Below are 13,770 nucleotides of genomic sequence, written 5' to 3'. Positions count from 1 at the left end.
TTGTGTCTGTTTCACCTCTCTCAAATGTCTGTATTGGCAATAAAAACAAAAAGTTTCCAATTTAAATAGCTAGAGAATAAAAACAATTTGCCAGTAATGGGAAAAAACCTACAGCACCTGGTGTTCCCATGTGGTCTCCCACCCAAGTACTAACCAGGCCCAACACTGCTTAGCTTCCAAGATCAGGCGTATCCAACGTGGTATGGCTGTAGTTGAGATACAGGCACTTTTTTGCCCTCTTCTACTTCTATAACCAGGTAAGCTAATAAAAAAGTTTCCTAACTGTATTGGCTTACTGAAAAAAATCATGTGTTGGTAAAGTAAAAAGACCTACAGGACATTATATTAGCAGGTGGTCTCAAATTAAACTACTAAAGAGGCTCAACACTGTTTAGCTGCCAAAAGCAGTTGGAATTGGGCCGAAACAGTGTGGAAAGTCTTTAGGTGATGGCTATTGTGTCAGTTTCACCTCTCTCAAATGTCTGTATTGGCAATAAAAAGAAAAAGTTTCCAATTTAAATAGCTAGAGAATAAAAACAATTTGCCAGTAATGGGAAAAAACCTACAGCACCTGGTGTTCCCATGTGGTCTCCCACCCAAGTACTAACCAGGCCCAACACTGCTTAGCTTCCAAGATCAGATGAGATTGGGCGTATCCAATGTGGTATGGCTGTAGGTGAGATAGAGTCACTTTTTTGCCCTCTTCTACTTCTATAACCAGGTAAGCTAATAAAAAAGTTTCCTAACATTATTGGCTTACTGAAAAAAATCATGTGTTGCTAATGTAAAAAGACCTACAGGACATAATATTAGCAGGTGGTCTCAAATTAAACTACTAATGAGGCTCAACACTGTTTAGCTGCCAAAAGCAGTTGGAATTGGGCCAAAACAGTGTGGTAAGTCTTTAGGTGATTTCTATTGTGTCTGTTTCACCTCTCTCAAATGTCTGTATTGGCAATAAAAAGAAAAAGTTTCCAATTTAAATAGCTAGAGAATAAAAACAATTTGCCAGTAATGGGAAAAAACCTACAGCACGTGGTGTTCCCATGTGGTCTCCCACCCAAGTACTAACCAGGCCCAACACTGCTTAGTTTCCAAGATCAGACGAGATTGGGCGTATCCAATGTGGTATGGCTGTAGGTGAGATACAGGCACTTTTTTGCCCTCTTCTACTTCTATAACCAGGTAAGCTAATAAAAAAGTTTCCTAACTGTATTGGCTTACTGAAAAAAATCATGTGTTGGTAATGTAAAAAGACCTACAGGACATAATATTAGCAGGTGGTCTCAAATTAATCTACTAAAGAGGCTCAACACTGTTTAGCTGCCAAAAGCAGTTGGAATTAGGCCGAAACAGTGTGGTAAGTCTTTAGGTGATGGCTATTGTGTCTGTTTGACCTCTCCCAGATGTCTGTATTGGCAATAAAAAGAAAAAGTTTCCAATTTAAATAGCTAGAGAATAAAAACAATTTGCCAGTAATGGGAAAAAACCTACAGCACGTGGTGTTCCCATGTGGTCTCCCACCCAAGTACTTACCAGACCCAACACTGCTTAGCTTCCAAGATCAGGCGTATCCAACGTGGTATGGCTGTAGGTGAGATACAGGCACTTTTTTGCCCTCTTCTACTTCTATAACCAGGTAAGCCAATAAAAAAGTTTCCTAACTGTATTGGCTTACTGAAAAAAATCATGTGTTGGTAAAGTAAAAAGACCTACAGGACATGATATTAGCAGGTGGTCTCAAATTAAACTACTAAAGAGGCTCAACACTGTTTAGCTGCCAAAAGCAGTTGGAATTGGGCCGAAACAGTGTGGAAAGTCTTTAGGTGATGGCTATTGTGTCTGTTTGACCTCTCCCAAATGTCTGTATTGGCAATAAAAAGAAAAAGTTTCCAATTTAAATAGCTAGAGAATAAAAACAATTTGCCAGTAATGGGAAAAAACCTACAGCACCTGGTGTTCCCATGTGGTCTCCCACCCAAGTACTAACCAGGCCCAACACTGCTTAGCTTCCAAGATCAGATGAGATTGGGCGTATGCAATGTGGTATGGCTGTAGGTGAGATACAGTCACTTTTTTGCCCTCTTCTACTTCTATAACCAGGTAAGCTAATAAAAAAGTTTCCTAACATTATTGGCTTACTGAAAAAAATCATGTGTTGGTAATGTAAAAAGACCTACAGGACATAATATTAGCAGGTGGTCTCAAATTAAACTACTAATGAGGCTCAACACTGTTAGGTGCCAAAAGTAGTTGGAATTGGGCCGAAACAGTGTGGTAAGTCTTTAGGTGATGGCTATTGTGTCAGTTTCACCTCTCTCAAATGTCTGTATTGGCAATAAAAATAAAAAGTTTCCAATTTAAATAGCTAGAGAATAAAAACAATTTGCCAGTAATGGGAAAAAACCTACAGCACATGTGTTCCCATGTGGTCTCCCACCCAAGTACTATCCAGGCCCAACACTGCTTAGCTTCCAAGATCAGACAAGATTGGGCGTATCCAATGTGGTATGGCTGTAGGTGAGATACAGTTACTTTTTTGCCCTCTTCTACTTCTATAACCAGGTAAGCTAATAAAAAAGTTTCCTAACATTATTGGCTTACTGAAAAAAATCATGTGTTGCTAATGTAAAAAGACCTACAGGACATAATATTAGCAGGTGGTCTCAAATTAAACTACTAATGAGGCTCAACACTGTTTAGCTGCCAAAAGCAGTTGGAATTGGGCCGAAACAGTGTGGTAAGTCTTTAGGTGATGGCTATTGTGTCTGTTTCACCTCTCTCAAATGTCTGTATTGGCAATAAAAAGAAAAAGTTTCCAATTTAAATAGCTAGAGAATAAAAACAATTTGCCAGTAATGGGAAAAAAACCTACAGCACCTGGTGTTCCCATGTGGTCTCCCACCCAAGTACTAACCAGGCCCAACACTGCTTAGCTTCCAAGACCAAACGAGATTGGGCGTATCCAATGTGGTATGTCTGTAGGTGCGATACAGGCACTTTTTTGCCCTCTTCTACTTCTATAACCAGGTAAGCTAATAAAAAAGTTTCCTAACTGTATTGGCTTACTGAAAAAAATCATGTGTTGGTAATGTAAAAAGACCTACAGGACATAATATTAGCAGGTGGTCTCAAATTAAACTACTAAAGAGGCTCAACACTGTTTAGCTGCCAAAAGCAGTTGGAATTAGGCCGAAACAGTGTGGTAAGTCTTTAGGTGATGGCTATTGTGTCTGTTTCACCTCTCTCAAATTTCTATATTGGCAATAAAAAGAAAAAGTTTCCAATTTAAATAGCTAGAGAATAAAAACAATTTGCCAGTAATGGGAAAAAACCTACAGCACCTGGTGTTCCCATGTGGTCTCCCACCCAAGTACTAACCAGGCCCAACACTGCTTAGCTTCCAAGATCAAACGAGATCGGGCGTATCCAATGTGGTATGGCTGTAGGTGAGATACAGTCACTTTTTTGCCCTCTTCTACTTCTATAACCAGGAAAGCTAATAAAAAAGTTTCCTAACATTATTGGCTTACTGAAAAAAATCATGTGTTGCTCATGTAAAAAGACCTACAGGACATAATATTAGCAGGTGGTCTCAAATTAAACTACTAATGAGGCTCAACACTGTTTAGCTGCCAAAAGCAGTTGGAATTGGGCCGAAACAGTGTGGTAAGTCTTTAGGTGATGGCTATTGTGTCTGTTTCACCTCTCTCAAATGTCTGTATTGGCAATAAAAACAAAAAGTTTCCAATTTAAATAGCTAGAGAATAAAAACAATTTGCCAGTAATGGGAAAAAACCTACAGCACCTTGTGTTCCCATGTGGTCTCCCACCCAACTACTAACCAGGCCCAACACTGCTTAGCTTCCAAGATCAGGCGTATCCAACGTGGTATGGCTGTAGTTGAGATACAGGCACTTTTCTGCCCTCTTCTACTTCTATAACCAGGTAAGCTAATAAAAAAGTTTCCTAACTGTATTGGCTTACTGAAAAAAATCATGTGTTGGTAAAGTAAAAAGACCTACAGGACATGATATTAGCAGGTGGTCTCAAATTAAACTACTAAAGAGGCTCAACACTGTTTAGCTGCCAAAAGCAGTTGGAATTGGGCCGAAACAGTGTGGAAAGTCTTTAGGTGATGGCTATTGTGTCTGTTTGACCTCTCCCAAATGTCTGTATTGGCAATAAAAAGAAAAAGTTTCCAATTTAAATAGCTAGAGAATAAAAACAATTTGCCAGTAATGGGAAAAAACCTACAGCACATGGTGTTCCCATGTGGTCTCCCACCCAAGTACTAACCAGGCCCAACACTGCTTAGCTTCCAAGATCAGATGAGATTGGGCGTATCCAATGTGGTATGGCTGTAGGTGAGATACAGTCACTTTTTTGCCCTCTTCTACTTCTATAACCAGGTAAGCTAATAAAAAAAGATTCCTAACATTATTGGCTTACTGAAAAAAATCATGTGTTGGTAATGTAAAAAGACCTACAGAACATAATATTAGCAGGTGGTCTCAAATTAAACTACTAATGAGGCTCAACACTGTTAGGTGCCAAAAGTAGTTGGAATTGGGCCGAAACAGTGTGGTAAGTCTTTAGGTGATGGCTATTGTGTCAGTTTCACCTCTCTCAAATGTCTGTATTGGCAATAAAAAGAAAAAGTTTCCAATTTAAATAGCTAGAGAATAAAAACAATTTGCCAGTAATGGGAAAAAACCTACAGCACCTGGTGTCCCCATGTGGTCTCCCACCCAAGTACTGACCAGCCCCAACACTGCTTAGCTTCCAAAATCAGACGAGATTGGGCGTATCCAATGTGGTATGGCTGTAGGTAAGATACAGGCACTTTTTTGCCCTCTTCTACTTCTATAACCAGGTAAGCGAATAAAAAATTTTCCTAACTGTATTGGCTTACTGAAAAAAATCATGTGTTGGTAATGTAAAAAGACCTACAGGACATAATATTAGCAGGTGGTCTCAAATTAAACTACTAAAGAGGCTCAACACTATTTAGCTGCAAAAGCAGTTGGAATTGGGCCGAAACAGTGTGGTAAGTCTTTAGGTGATGGCTATTGTGTCTGTTTCACCTCTCTCAAATGTCTGTATTGGCAATAAAAACAAAAAGTTTCCAATTTAAATAGCTAGAGAATAAAAACAATTTGCCAGTAATGGGAAAAAACCTACAGCACCTGGTGTTCCCATGTGGTCTCCCACCCAAGTACTAACCAGGCCCAACACTGCTTAGCTTCCAAGATCAGGCGTATCCAACGTGGTATGGCTGTAGGTGAGATACAGGCACTTTTTTGCCCTCATCTACTTCTATAACCAGGTAAGCTAATAAAAAAGTTTCCTAACTGTATTGGCTTACTGAAAAAAATCATGTGTTGGTAAAGTAAAAAGACCTACAGGACATGATATTAGCAGGTGGTCTCAAATTAAACTACTAAAGAGGCTCAACACTGTTTAGCTGCCAAAAGCAGTTGGAATTGGGCCGAAACAGTGTGGAAAGTCTTTAGGTGATGGCTATTGTGTCTGTTTGACCTCTCCCAAATGTCTGTATTGGCAATAAAAAGAAAAAGTTTCCAATTTAAATAGCTAGAGAATAAAAACAATTTGCCAGTAATGGGAAAAAACCTACAGCACATGGTGTTCCCATGTGGTCTCCCACCCAAGTACTAACCAGGCCCAACACTGCTTAGCTTCCAAGATCAGATGAGATTGGGCGTATCCAATGTGGTATGGCTGTAGGTGAGATACAGTCACTTTTTTGCCCTCTTCTACTTCTATAACCAGGTAAGCTAATAAAAAAAGATTCCTAACATTATTGGCTTACTGAAAAAAATCATGTGTTGGTAATGTAAAAAGACCTACAGAACATAATATTAGCAGGTGGTCTCAAATTAAACTACTAATGAGGCTCAACACTGTTAGGTGCCAAAAGTAGTTGGAATTGGGCCGAAACAGTGTGGTAAGTCTTTAGGTGATGGCTATTGTGTCAGTTTCACCTCTCTCAAATGTCTGTATTGGCAATAAAAAGAAAAAGTTTCCAATTTAAATAGCTAGAGAATAAAAACAATTTGCCAGTAATGGGAAAAAACCTACAGCACCTGGTGTCCCCATGTGGTCTCCCACCCAAGTACTGACCAGCCCCAACACTGCTTAGCTTCCAAAATCAGACGAGATTGGGCGTATCCAATGTGGTATGGCTGTAGGTAAGATACAGGCACTTTTTTGCCCTCTTCTACTTCTATAACCAGGTAAGCGAATAAAAAATTTTCCTAACTGTATTGGCTTACTGAAAAAAATCATGTGTTGGTAATGTAAAAAGACCTACAGGACATAATATTAGCAGGTGGTCTCAAATTAAACTACTAAAGAGGCTCAACACTATTTAGCTGCAAAAGCAGTTGGAATTGGGCCGAAACAGTGTGGTAAGTCTTTAGGTGATGGCTATTGTGTCTGTTTCACCTCTCTCAAATGTCTGTATTGGCAATAAAAACAAAAAGTTTCCAATTTAAATAGCTAGAGAATAAAAACAATTTGCCAGTAATGGGAAAAAACCTACAGCACCTGGTGTTCCCATGTGGTCTCCCACCCAAGTACTAACCAGGCCCAACACTGCTTAGCTTCCAAGATCAGGCGTATCCAACGTGGTATGGCTGTAGGTGAGATACAGGCACTTTTTTGCCCTCATCTACTTCTATAACCAGGTAAGCTAATAAAAAAGTTTCCTAACTGTATTGGCTTACTGAAAAAAATCATGTGTTGGTAAAGTAAAAAGACCTACAGGACATGATATTAGCAGGTGGTCTCAAATTAAACTACTAAAGAGGCTCAACACTGTTTAGCTGCCAAAAGCAGTTGGAATTGGGCCGAAACAGTGTGGAAAGTCTTTAGGTGATGGCTATTGTGTCTGTTTGACCTCTCCCAAATGTCTGTATTGGCAATAAAAATAAAAAGTTTCCAATTTAAATAGCTAGAGAATAAAAACAATTTGCCAGTAATGGGAAAAAACCTACAGCACCCGGTGTTCCCATGTGGTCTCGCACCCAAGTACTAACCAGGCCCAACACTGCTTAGCTTCCAAGATCAGATGAGATTGGGCGTATCCAATGTGGTATGGCTGTAGGTGAGATAGAGTCACTTTTTTGCCCTCTTCTACTTCTATAACCAGGTAAGCTAATAAAAAAGTTTCCTAACATTATTGGCTTACTGAAAAAAATCATGTGTTGGTAATGTAAAAAGACCTACAGGACATAATATTAGCAGGTGGTCTTAAATTAAACTACTAATGAGGCTCAACACTGTTTAGCTGCCAAAAGCAGTTGGAATTGGGCCAAAACAGTGTTGTAAGTCTTTAGGTGATGGCTATTGTGTCTGTTTCACCTCTCTCAAATGTCTATATTGGCAATAAAAAGAAAAAGTTTCCAATTTAAATAGCTAGAGAATAAAAACTATTTGCCAGTAATGGGAAAAAACCTACAGCACCTGGTGTTCCCATGTGGTCTCCCACCCAAGTACTAACCAGGCCCAACACTGCTTAGCTTCCAAGATCAAACGAGATTGGGCGTATCCAATGTGGTATGGCTGTAGGTGAGATACAGGCACTTTTTTTGCCCTCTTCTACTTCTATAACCAGGTAAGCTAATAAAAAAGTTTCCTAACATTATTGGCTTACTGAAAAAAATCATGTGTTGCTCATGTAAAAAGACCTACAGGACATAATATTAGCAGGTGGTCTCAAATTAAACTACTAATGAGGCTCAACACTGTTTAGCTGCCAAAAGCAGTTGGAATTGGGCCGAAACAGTGTGGTAAGTCTTTAGGTGATGGCTATTGTGTCTGTTTCACCTCTCTCAAATGTCTGTATTGGCAATAAAAACAAAAAGTTTCCAATTTAAATAGCTAGAGAATAAAAACAATTTGCCAGTAATGGGAAAAAACCTACAGCACCTGGTGTTCCCATGTGGTCTCCCACCCAAGTACTAACCAGGCCCAACACTGCTTAGCTTCCAAGATCAGGCGTATCCAACGTGGTATGGCTGTAGTTGAGATACAGGCACTTTTTTGCCCTCTTCTACTTCTATAACCAGGTAAGCTAATAAAAAAGTTTCCTAACTGTATTGGCTTACTGAAAAAAATCATGTGTTGGTAAAGTAAAAAGACCTACAGGACATTATATTAGCAGGTGGTCTCAAATTAAACTACTAAAGAGGCTCAACACTGTTTAGCTGCCAAAAGCAGTTGGAATTGGGCCGAAACAGTGTGGAAAGTCTTTAGGTGATGGCTATTGTGTCAGTTTCACCTCTCTCAAATGTCTGTATTGGCAATAAAAAGAAAAAGTTTCCAATTTAAATAGCTAGAGAATAAAAACAATTTGCCAGTAATGGGAAAAAACCTACAGCACCTGGTGTTCCCATGTGGTCTCCCACCCAAGTACTAACCAGGCCCAACACTGCTTAGCTTCCAAGATCAGATGAGATTGGGCGTATCCAATGTGGTATGGCTGTAGGTGAGATAGAGTCACTTTTTTGCCCTCTTCTACTTCTATAACCAGGTAAGCTAATAAAAAAGTTTCCTAACATTATTGGCTTACTGAAAAAAATCATGTGTTGCTAATGTAAAAAGACCTACAGGACATAATATTAGCAGGTGGTCTCAAATTAAACTACTAATGAGGCTCAACACTGTTTAGCTGCCAAAAGCAGTTGGAATTGGGCCAAAACAGTGTGGTAAGTCTTTAGGTGATTTCTATTGTGTCTGTTTCACCTCTCTCAAATGTCTGTATTGGCAATAAAAAGAAAAAGTTTCCAATTTAAATAGCTAGAGAATAAAAACAATTTGCCAGTAATGGGAAAAAACCTACAGCACGTGGTGTTCCCATGTGGTCTCCCACCCAAGTACTAACCAGGCCCAACACTGCTTAGTTTCCAAGATCAGACGAGATTGGGCGTATCCAATGTGGTATGGCTGTAGGTGAGATACAGGCACTTTTTTGCCCTCTTCTACTTCTATAACCAGGTAAGCTAATAAAAAAGTTTCCTAACTGTATTGGCTTACTGAAAAAAATCATGTGTTGGTAATGTAAAAAGACCTACAGGACATAATATTAGCAGGTGGTCTCAAATTAATCTACTAAAGAGGCTCAACACTGTTTAGCTGCCAAAAGCAGTTGGAATTAGGCCGAAACAGTGTGGTAAGTCTTTAGGTGATGGCTATTGTGTCTGTTTGACCTCTCCCAGATGTCTGTATTGGCAATAAAAAGAAAAAGTTTCCAATTTAAATAGCTAGAGAATAAAAACAATTTGCCAGTAATGGGAAAAAACCTACAGCACGTGGTGTTCCCATGTGGTCTCCCACCCAAGTACTTACCAGACCCAACACTGCTTAGCTTCCAAGATCAGGCGTATCCAACGTGGTATGGCTGTAGGTGAGATACAGGCACTTTTTTGCCCTCTTCTACTTCTATAACCAGGTAAGCCAATAAAAAAGTTTCCTAACTGTATTGGCTTACTGAAAAAAATCATGTGTTGGTAAAGTAAAAAGACCTACAGGACATGATATTAGCAGGTGGTCTCAAATTAAACTACTAAAGAGGCTCAACACTGTTTAGCTGCCAAAAGCAGTTGGAATTGGGCCGAAACAGTGTGGAAAGTCTTTAGGTGATGGCTATTGTGTCTGTTTGACCTCTCCCAAATGTCTGTATTGGCAATAAAAAGAAAAAGTTTCCAATTTAAATAGCTAGAGAATAAAAACAATTTGCCAGTAATGGGAAAAAACCTACAGCACCTGGTGTTCCCATGTGGTCTCCCACCCAAGTACTAACCAGGCCCAACACTGCTTAGCTTCCAAGATCAGATGAGATTGGGCGTATGCAATGTGGTATGGCTGTAGGTGAGATACAGTCACTTTTTTGCCCTCTTCTACTTCTATAACCAGGTAAGCTAATAAAAAAGTTTCCTAACATTATTGGCTTACTGAAAAAAATCATGTGTTGGTAATGTAAAAAGACCTACAGGACATAATATTAGCAGGTGGTCTCAAATTAAACTACTAATGAGGCTCAACACTGTTAGGTGCCAAAAGTAGTTGGAATTGGGCCGAAACAGTGTGGTAAGTCTTTAGGTGATGGCTATTGTGTCAGTTTCACCTCTCTCAAATGTCTGTATTGGCAATAAAAATAAAAAGTTTCCAATTTAAATAGCTAGAGAATAAAAACAATTTGCCAGTAATGGGAAAAAACCTACAGCACATGTGTTCCCATGTGGTCTCCCACCCAAGTACTATCCAGGCCCAACACTGCTTAGCTTCCAAGATCAGACGAGATTGGGCGTATCCAATGTGGTATGGCTGTAGGTGAGATACAGTTACTTTTTTGCCCTCTTCTACTTCTATAACCAGGTAAGCTAATAAAAAAGTTTCCTAACATTATTGGCTTACTGAAAAAAATCATGTGTTGCTAATGTAAAAAGACCTACAGGACATAATATTAGCAGGTGGTCTCAAATTAAACTACTAATGAGGCTCAACACTGTTTAGCTGCCAAAAGCAGTTGGAATTGGGCCGAAACAGTGTGGTAAGTCTTTAGGTGATTTCTATTGTGTCTGTTTCACCTCTCTCAAATGTTTGTATTGGCAATAAAAAGAAAAAGTTTCCAATTTAAATAGCTAGAGAATAAAAACAATTTGCCAGTAATGGGAAAAAAACCTACAGCATCTGGTGTTCCCATGTGGTCTCCCACCCAAGTACTAACTAGGCTCAAAACTGCTTAGCTTCCAAGATCAGACGAGATTGGGCGTATCCAATGTGGTATGGCTGTAGGTGAGATACAGGCACTTTTTTGCCCTCTTCTACTTCTATAACCAGGTAAGCTAATAAAAAAGTTTCCTAACTGTATTGGCTTACTGAAAAAAATCATGTGTTGGTAATGTAAAAAGACCTACAGGACATAATATTAGCAGGTGGTCTCAAATTAAACTACTAAAGAGGCTCAACACTGTTTAGCTGCCAAAAGCAGTTGGAATTAGGTCGAAACAGTGTGGTAAGTCTTTAGGTGATGGCTATTGTGTCTGTTTGACCTCTCACAGTTGTCTGTATTGGCAATAAAAAGAAAAAGTTTCCAATTTAAATAGCTAGAGAATAAAAACAATTTGCCAGTAATAGGAAAAAACCTACAGCACGTGGTGTTCCCATGTGGTCTCCCACCCAAGTACTAACCAGACCCAACACTGCTTAGCTTCCAAGATCAGACGAGATTGGGCGTACCCAATGTGGTATGGCTGTAGGTGAGATACAGGCACTTTGTTGCCCTCTTCTACTTCTATAACCAGGTAAGCTAATAAAAAAGTTTCCTAACATTATTGGCTTACTGAAAAAAATCATGTGTTGGTAATGTAAAAAGACCTACAGGACATAATATTAGCAGGTGGTCTCAAATTAAAATACTAATGAGGCTCAACACTGTTTAGCTGCCAAAAGCAGTTGGAATTGGGCCGAAACAGTGTGGTAAGTCTTTAGGTGATGGCTATTGTGTCTGTTTCACCTCTCTCAAATGTCTGTATTGGCAATAAAAACAAAAAGTTTCCAATTTAAATAGCTAGAGAATAAAAACAATTTGCCAGTAATGGGAAAAAACCTACAGCACCTGGTGTTCCCATGTGGTCTCCCACCCAAGTACTAACCAGGCCCAACACTGCTTAGCTTCCAAGATCAGGCGTATCCAACGTGGTATGGCTGTAGTTGAGATACAGGCACTTTTTTGCCCTCTTCTACTTCTATAACCAGGTAAGCTAATAAAAAAGTTTCCTAACTGTATTGGCTTACTGAAAAAAATCATGTGTTGGTAAAGTAAAAAGACCAACAGGACATTATATTAGCAGGTGGTCTCAAATTAAACTACTAAAGAGGCTCAACACTGTTTAGCTGCCAAAAGCAGTTGGAATTGGGCCGAAACAGTGTGGAAAGTCTTTAGGTGATGGCTATTGTGTCTGTTTGACCTCTCCCAAATGTCTGTATTGGCAATAAAAAGAAAAAGTTTCCAATTTAAATAGCTAGAGAATAAAAACAATTTGCCAGTAATGGGAAAAAACCTACAGCACCTGGTGTTCCCATGTGGTCTCCCACCCAAGTACTAACCAGGCCCAACACTGCTTAGCTTCCAAGACCAGATGAGATTGGGCGTATCCAATGTGGTATGGCTGTAGGTGAGATACAGTCACTTTTTTGCCCTCTTCTACTTCTATAACCAGGTAAGCTAATAAAAAAGTTTCCTAACATTATTGGCTTACTGAAAAAAATCATGTGTTGGTAATGTAAAAAGACCTACAGGACATAATATTAGCAGGTGGTCTCACATTAAACTACTAATGAGGCTCAACACTGTTAGGTGCCAAAAGTAGTTGGAATTGGGCCGAAACAGTGTGGTAAGTCTTTAGGTGATGGCTATTGTGTCAGTTTCACCTCTCTCAAATGTCTGTATTGGCAATAAAAAGAAAAAGTTTCCAATTTAAATAGCTAGAGAATAAAAACAATTTGCCAGTAATGGGAAAAAACCTACAGCACCTGGTGTTCCCATGTGGTCTCCTACCCAAGTACTGACCAGCCCCAACACTGCTTAGCTTCCAAAATCAGACGAGATTGGGCGTATCCAATGTGGTATGGCTGTAGGTGAGATGCAGTCACTTTTTTGCCCTCTTCTACTTCTATAACCAGGTAAGCGAATAAAAAAGATTCCTAACTGTATTGGCTTACTGAAAAAAATCATGTGTTGGTAATGTAAAAAGACCTACAGGACATAATATTAGCAGGTGGTCTCAAATTAAACTACTAAAGAGGCTCAACACTGTTTAGCTGCCAAAAGCAGTTGGAATTAGGCCGAAACAGTGTGGTAAGTCTTTAGGTGATGGCTATTGTGTCTGTTTGACCTCTCCCAAATGTCTGTATTGGCAATAAAAATAAAAAGTTTCCAATTTAAATAGCTAGAGAATAAAAACAATTTGCCAGTAATGGGAAAAAACCTACAGCACCTGGTGTTCCCATGTGGTCTCCCACCCAAGTACTAACCAGGCCCAACAATGCTTAGCTTCCAAGATCAGATGAGATTGGGAGTATCCAATGTGGTATGGCTGTAGGTGAGATAGAGTCACTTTTTTGCCCTCTTCTACTTCTATAACCAGGTAAGCTAATAAAAAAGTTTCCTAACATTATTGGCTTACTGAAAAAAATCATGTGTTGGTAATGTAAAAAGACCTACAGGACATAATATTAGCAGGTGGTCTCAAATAAACTACTAATGAGGCTCAACACTGTTTAGCTGCCAAAAGCAGTTGGAATTGGGCCAAAACAGTGTGGTAAGTCTTTAGGTGATGGCTATTGTGTCTGTTTGACCTCTCCCAGATGTCTGTATTGGCAATAAAAAGAAAAAGTTTCCAATTTAAATAGCTAGAGAATAAAAACAATTTGCCAGTACTGGGAAAAAACCTACAGCACGTGGTGTTCCCATGTGGTCTCCCACCCAAGTACTAACCAGACCCAACACTGCTTAGCTTCCAAGATCAGACGAGATTGGGCGTATCCAATGTGGTATGGCTGTAGGTGAGATACAGGCACTTTTTTGCCCTCTTCTACTTCTATAACCAGGTAAGCTAATAAAAAAGTTTCCTAACATTATTGGCTTACTGAAAAAAATCATGTGTTGGTAATGTAAAAAGACCTACAGGACATAATATTAGCAGGTGGTCTCAAATTAAACTACTAATGAGGCTCAACACT

General features: G+C 39.3%; 18 non-coding genes and 12 pseudogenes across 18 annotated transcripts; all 30 read right to left on the bottom strand.

The window, feature by feature from the left end:
- Positions 1-105: 105 nt before the first annotated feature.
- On the bottom strand, positions 106-214 carry LOC146029278 (5S ribosomal RNA; annotated as a pseudogene).
- Positions 215-559: 345 nt separating this feature from the next.
- LOC146031088 (5S ribosomal RNA) lies at positions 560-678 on the bottom strand. Its single transcript, XR_014456565.1, has one exon. It is a non-coding gene; the product is annotated as a 5S ribosomal RNA (ribosomal RNA).
- A 345-nt stretch (positions 679-1,023) lies between these two features.
- Positions 1,024-1,142, bottom strand: LOC146034549 (5S ribosomal RNA). Its single transcript, XR_014459953.1, has one exon. It is a non-coding gene; the product is annotated as a 5S ribosomal RNA (ribosomal RNA).
- Positions 1,143-1,487: 345 nt separating this feature from the next.
- On the bottom strand, positions 1,488-1,596 carry LOC146029689 (5S ribosomal RNA; annotated as a pseudogene).
- Positions 1,597-1,941: 345 nt separating this feature from the next.
- Positions 1,942-2,060, bottom strand: LOC146030322 (5S ribosomal RNA). The gene has a single exon (XR_014455821.1). It is a non-coding gene; the product is annotated as a 5S ribosomal RNA (ribosomal RNA).
- A 344-nt stretch (positions 2,061-2,404) lies between these two features.
- LOC146027676 (5S ribosomal RNA) lies at positions 2,405-2,522 on the bottom strand. The gene has a single exon (XR_014455065.1). It is a non-coding gene; the product is annotated as a 5S ribosomal RNA (ribosomal RNA).
- Positions 2,523-2,868: 346 nt separating this feature from the next.
- Positions 2,869-2,987, bottom strand: LOC146033912 (5S ribosomal RNA). Its single transcript, XR_014459321.1, has one exon. It is a non-coding gene; the product is annotated as a 5S ribosomal RNA (ribosomal RNA).
- Positions 2,988-3,332: 345 nt separating this feature from the next.
- Positions 3,333-3,451, bottom strand: LOC146031058 (5S ribosomal RNA). The gene has a single exon (XR_014456535.1). It is a non-coding gene; the product is annotated as a 5S ribosomal RNA (ribosomal RNA).
- A 345-nt stretch (positions 3,452-3,796) lies between these two features.
- On the bottom strand, positions 3,797-3,905 carry LOC146029737 (5S ribosomal RNA; annotated as a pseudogene).
- A 345-nt stretch (positions 3,906-4,250) lies between these two features.
- On the bottom strand, positions 4,251-4,369 carry LOC146031678 (5S ribosomal RNA). Its single transcript, XR_014457139.1, has one exon. It is a non-coding gene; the product is annotated as a 5S ribosomal RNA (ribosomal RNA).
- A 345-nt stretch (positions 4,370-4,714) lies between these two features.
- Positions 4,715-4,833, bottom strand: LOC146028374 (5S ribosomal RNA; annotated as a pseudogene).
- A 344-nt stretch (positions 4,834-5,177) lies between these two features.
- On the bottom strand, positions 5,178-5,286 carry LOC146029019 (5S ribosomal RNA; annotated as a pseudogene).
- Positions 5,287-5,631: 345 nt separating this feature from the next.
- LOC146031677 (5S ribosomal RNA) lies at positions 5,632-5,750 on the bottom strand. Its single transcript, XR_014457138.1, has one exon. It is a non-coding gene; the product is annotated as a 5S ribosomal RNA (ribosomal RNA).
- Positions 5,751-6,095: 345 nt separating this feature from the next.
- Positions 6,096-6,214, bottom strand: LOC146028373 (5S ribosomal RNA; annotated as a pseudogene).
- Positions 6,215-6,558: 344 nt separating this feature from the next.
- LOC146029017 (5S ribosomal RNA) lies at positions 6,559-6,667 on the bottom strand (annotated as a pseudogene).
- A 345-nt stretch (positions 6,668-7,012) lies between these two features.
- LOC146033093 (5S ribosomal RNA) lies at positions 7,013-7,131 on the bottom strand. The gene has a single exon (XR_014458504.1). It is a non-coding gene; the product is annotated as a 5S ribosomal RNA (ribosomal RNA).
- Positions 7,132-7,476: 345 nt separating this feature from the next.
- Positions 7,477-7,595, bottom strand: LOC146030548 (5S ribosomal RNA). The gene has a single exon (XR_014456039.1). It is a non-coding gene; the product is annotated as a 5S ribosomal RNA (ribosomal RNA).
- Positions 7,596-7,941: 346 nt separating this feature from the next.
- Positions 7,942-8,050, bottom strand: LOC146029277 (5S ribosomal RNA; annotated as a pseudogene).
- Positions 8,051-8,395: 345 nt separating this feature from the next.
- On the bottom strand, positions 8,396-8,514 carry LOC146031077 (5S ribosomal RNA). Its single transcript, XR_014456554.1, has one exon. It is a non-coding gene; the product is annotated as a 5S ribosomal RNA (ribosomal RNA).
- Positions 8,515-8,859: 345 nt separating this feature from the next.
- LOC146034548 (5S ribosomal RNA) lies at positions 8,860-8,978 on the bottom strand. Its single transcript, XR_014459952.1, has one exon. It is a non-coding gene; the product is annotated as a 5S ribosomal RNA (ribosomal RNA).
- A 345-nt stretch (positions 8,979-9,323) lies between these two features.
- On the bottom strand, positions 9,324-9,432 carry LOC146029688 (5S ribosomal RNA; annotated as a pseudogene).
- Positions 9,433-9,777: 345 nt separating this feature from the next.
- Positions 9,778-9,896, bottom strand: LOC146030321 (5S ribosomal RNA). The gene has a single exon (XR_014455820.1). It is a non-coding gene; the product is annotated as a 5S ribosomal RNA (ribosomal RNA).
- A 344-nt stretch (positions 9,897-10,240) lies between these two features.
- LOC146034335 (5S ribosomal RNA) lies at positions 10,241-10,358 on the bottom strand. Its single transcript, XR_014459741.1, has one exon. It is a non-coding gene; the product is annotated as a 5S ribosomal RNA (ribosomal RNA).
- Positions 10,359-10,704: 346 nt separating this feature from the next.
- LOC146028578 (5S ribosomal RNA) lies at positions 10,705-10,823 on the bottom strand (annotated as a pseudogene).
- Positions 10,824-11,168: 345 nt separating this feature from the next.
- Positions 11,169-11,287, bottom strand: LOC146034901 (5S ribosomal RNA). The gene has a single exon (XR_014460304.1). It is a non-coding gene; the product is annotated as a 5S ribosomal RNA (ribosomal RNA).
- Positions 11,288-11,632: 345 nt separating this feature from the next.
- Positions 11,633-11,741, bottom strand: LOC146029276 (5S ribosomal RNA; annotated as a pseudogene).
- Positions 11,742-12,086: 345 nt separating this feature from the next.
- On the bottom strand, positions 12,087-12,205 carry LOC146030800 (5S ribosomal RNA). Its single transcript, XR_014456285.1, has one exon. It is a non-coding gene; the product is annotated as a 5S ribosomal RNA (ribosomal RNA).
- A 344-nt stretch (positions 12,206-12,549) lies between these two features.
- On the bottom strand, positions 12,550-12,668 carry LOC146028278 (5S ribosomal RNA; annotated as a pseudogene).
- Positions 12,669-13,013: 345 nt separating this feature from the next.
- On the bottom strand, positions 13,014-13,132 carry LOC146032323 (5S ribosomal RNA). Its single transcript, XR_014457764.1, has one exon. It is a non-coding gene; the product is annotated as a 5S ribosomal RNA (ribosomal RNA).
- A 344-nt stretch (positions 13,133-13,476) lies between these two features.
- Positions 13,477-13,595, bottom strand: LOC146034109 (5S ribosomal RNA). Its single transcript, XR_014459516.1, has one exon. It is a non-coding gene; the product is annotated as a 5S ribosomal RNA (ribosomal RNA).
- Between the last annotated feature and the right edge of the window lie 175 nt (positions 13,596-13,770).

Source organism: Crinia signifera, chromosome 8 (assembly GCF_055691185.1).
Source record: "Crinia signifera chromosome 8, ASM5569118v1, whole genome shotgun sequence".
Classification (NCBI taxonomy): domain Eukaryota; kingdom Metazoa; phylum Chordata; class Amphibia; order Anura; family Myobatrachidae; genus Crinia; species Crinia signifera.
This window is presented reverse-complemented; position numbering and strand designations above follow the sequence as displayed.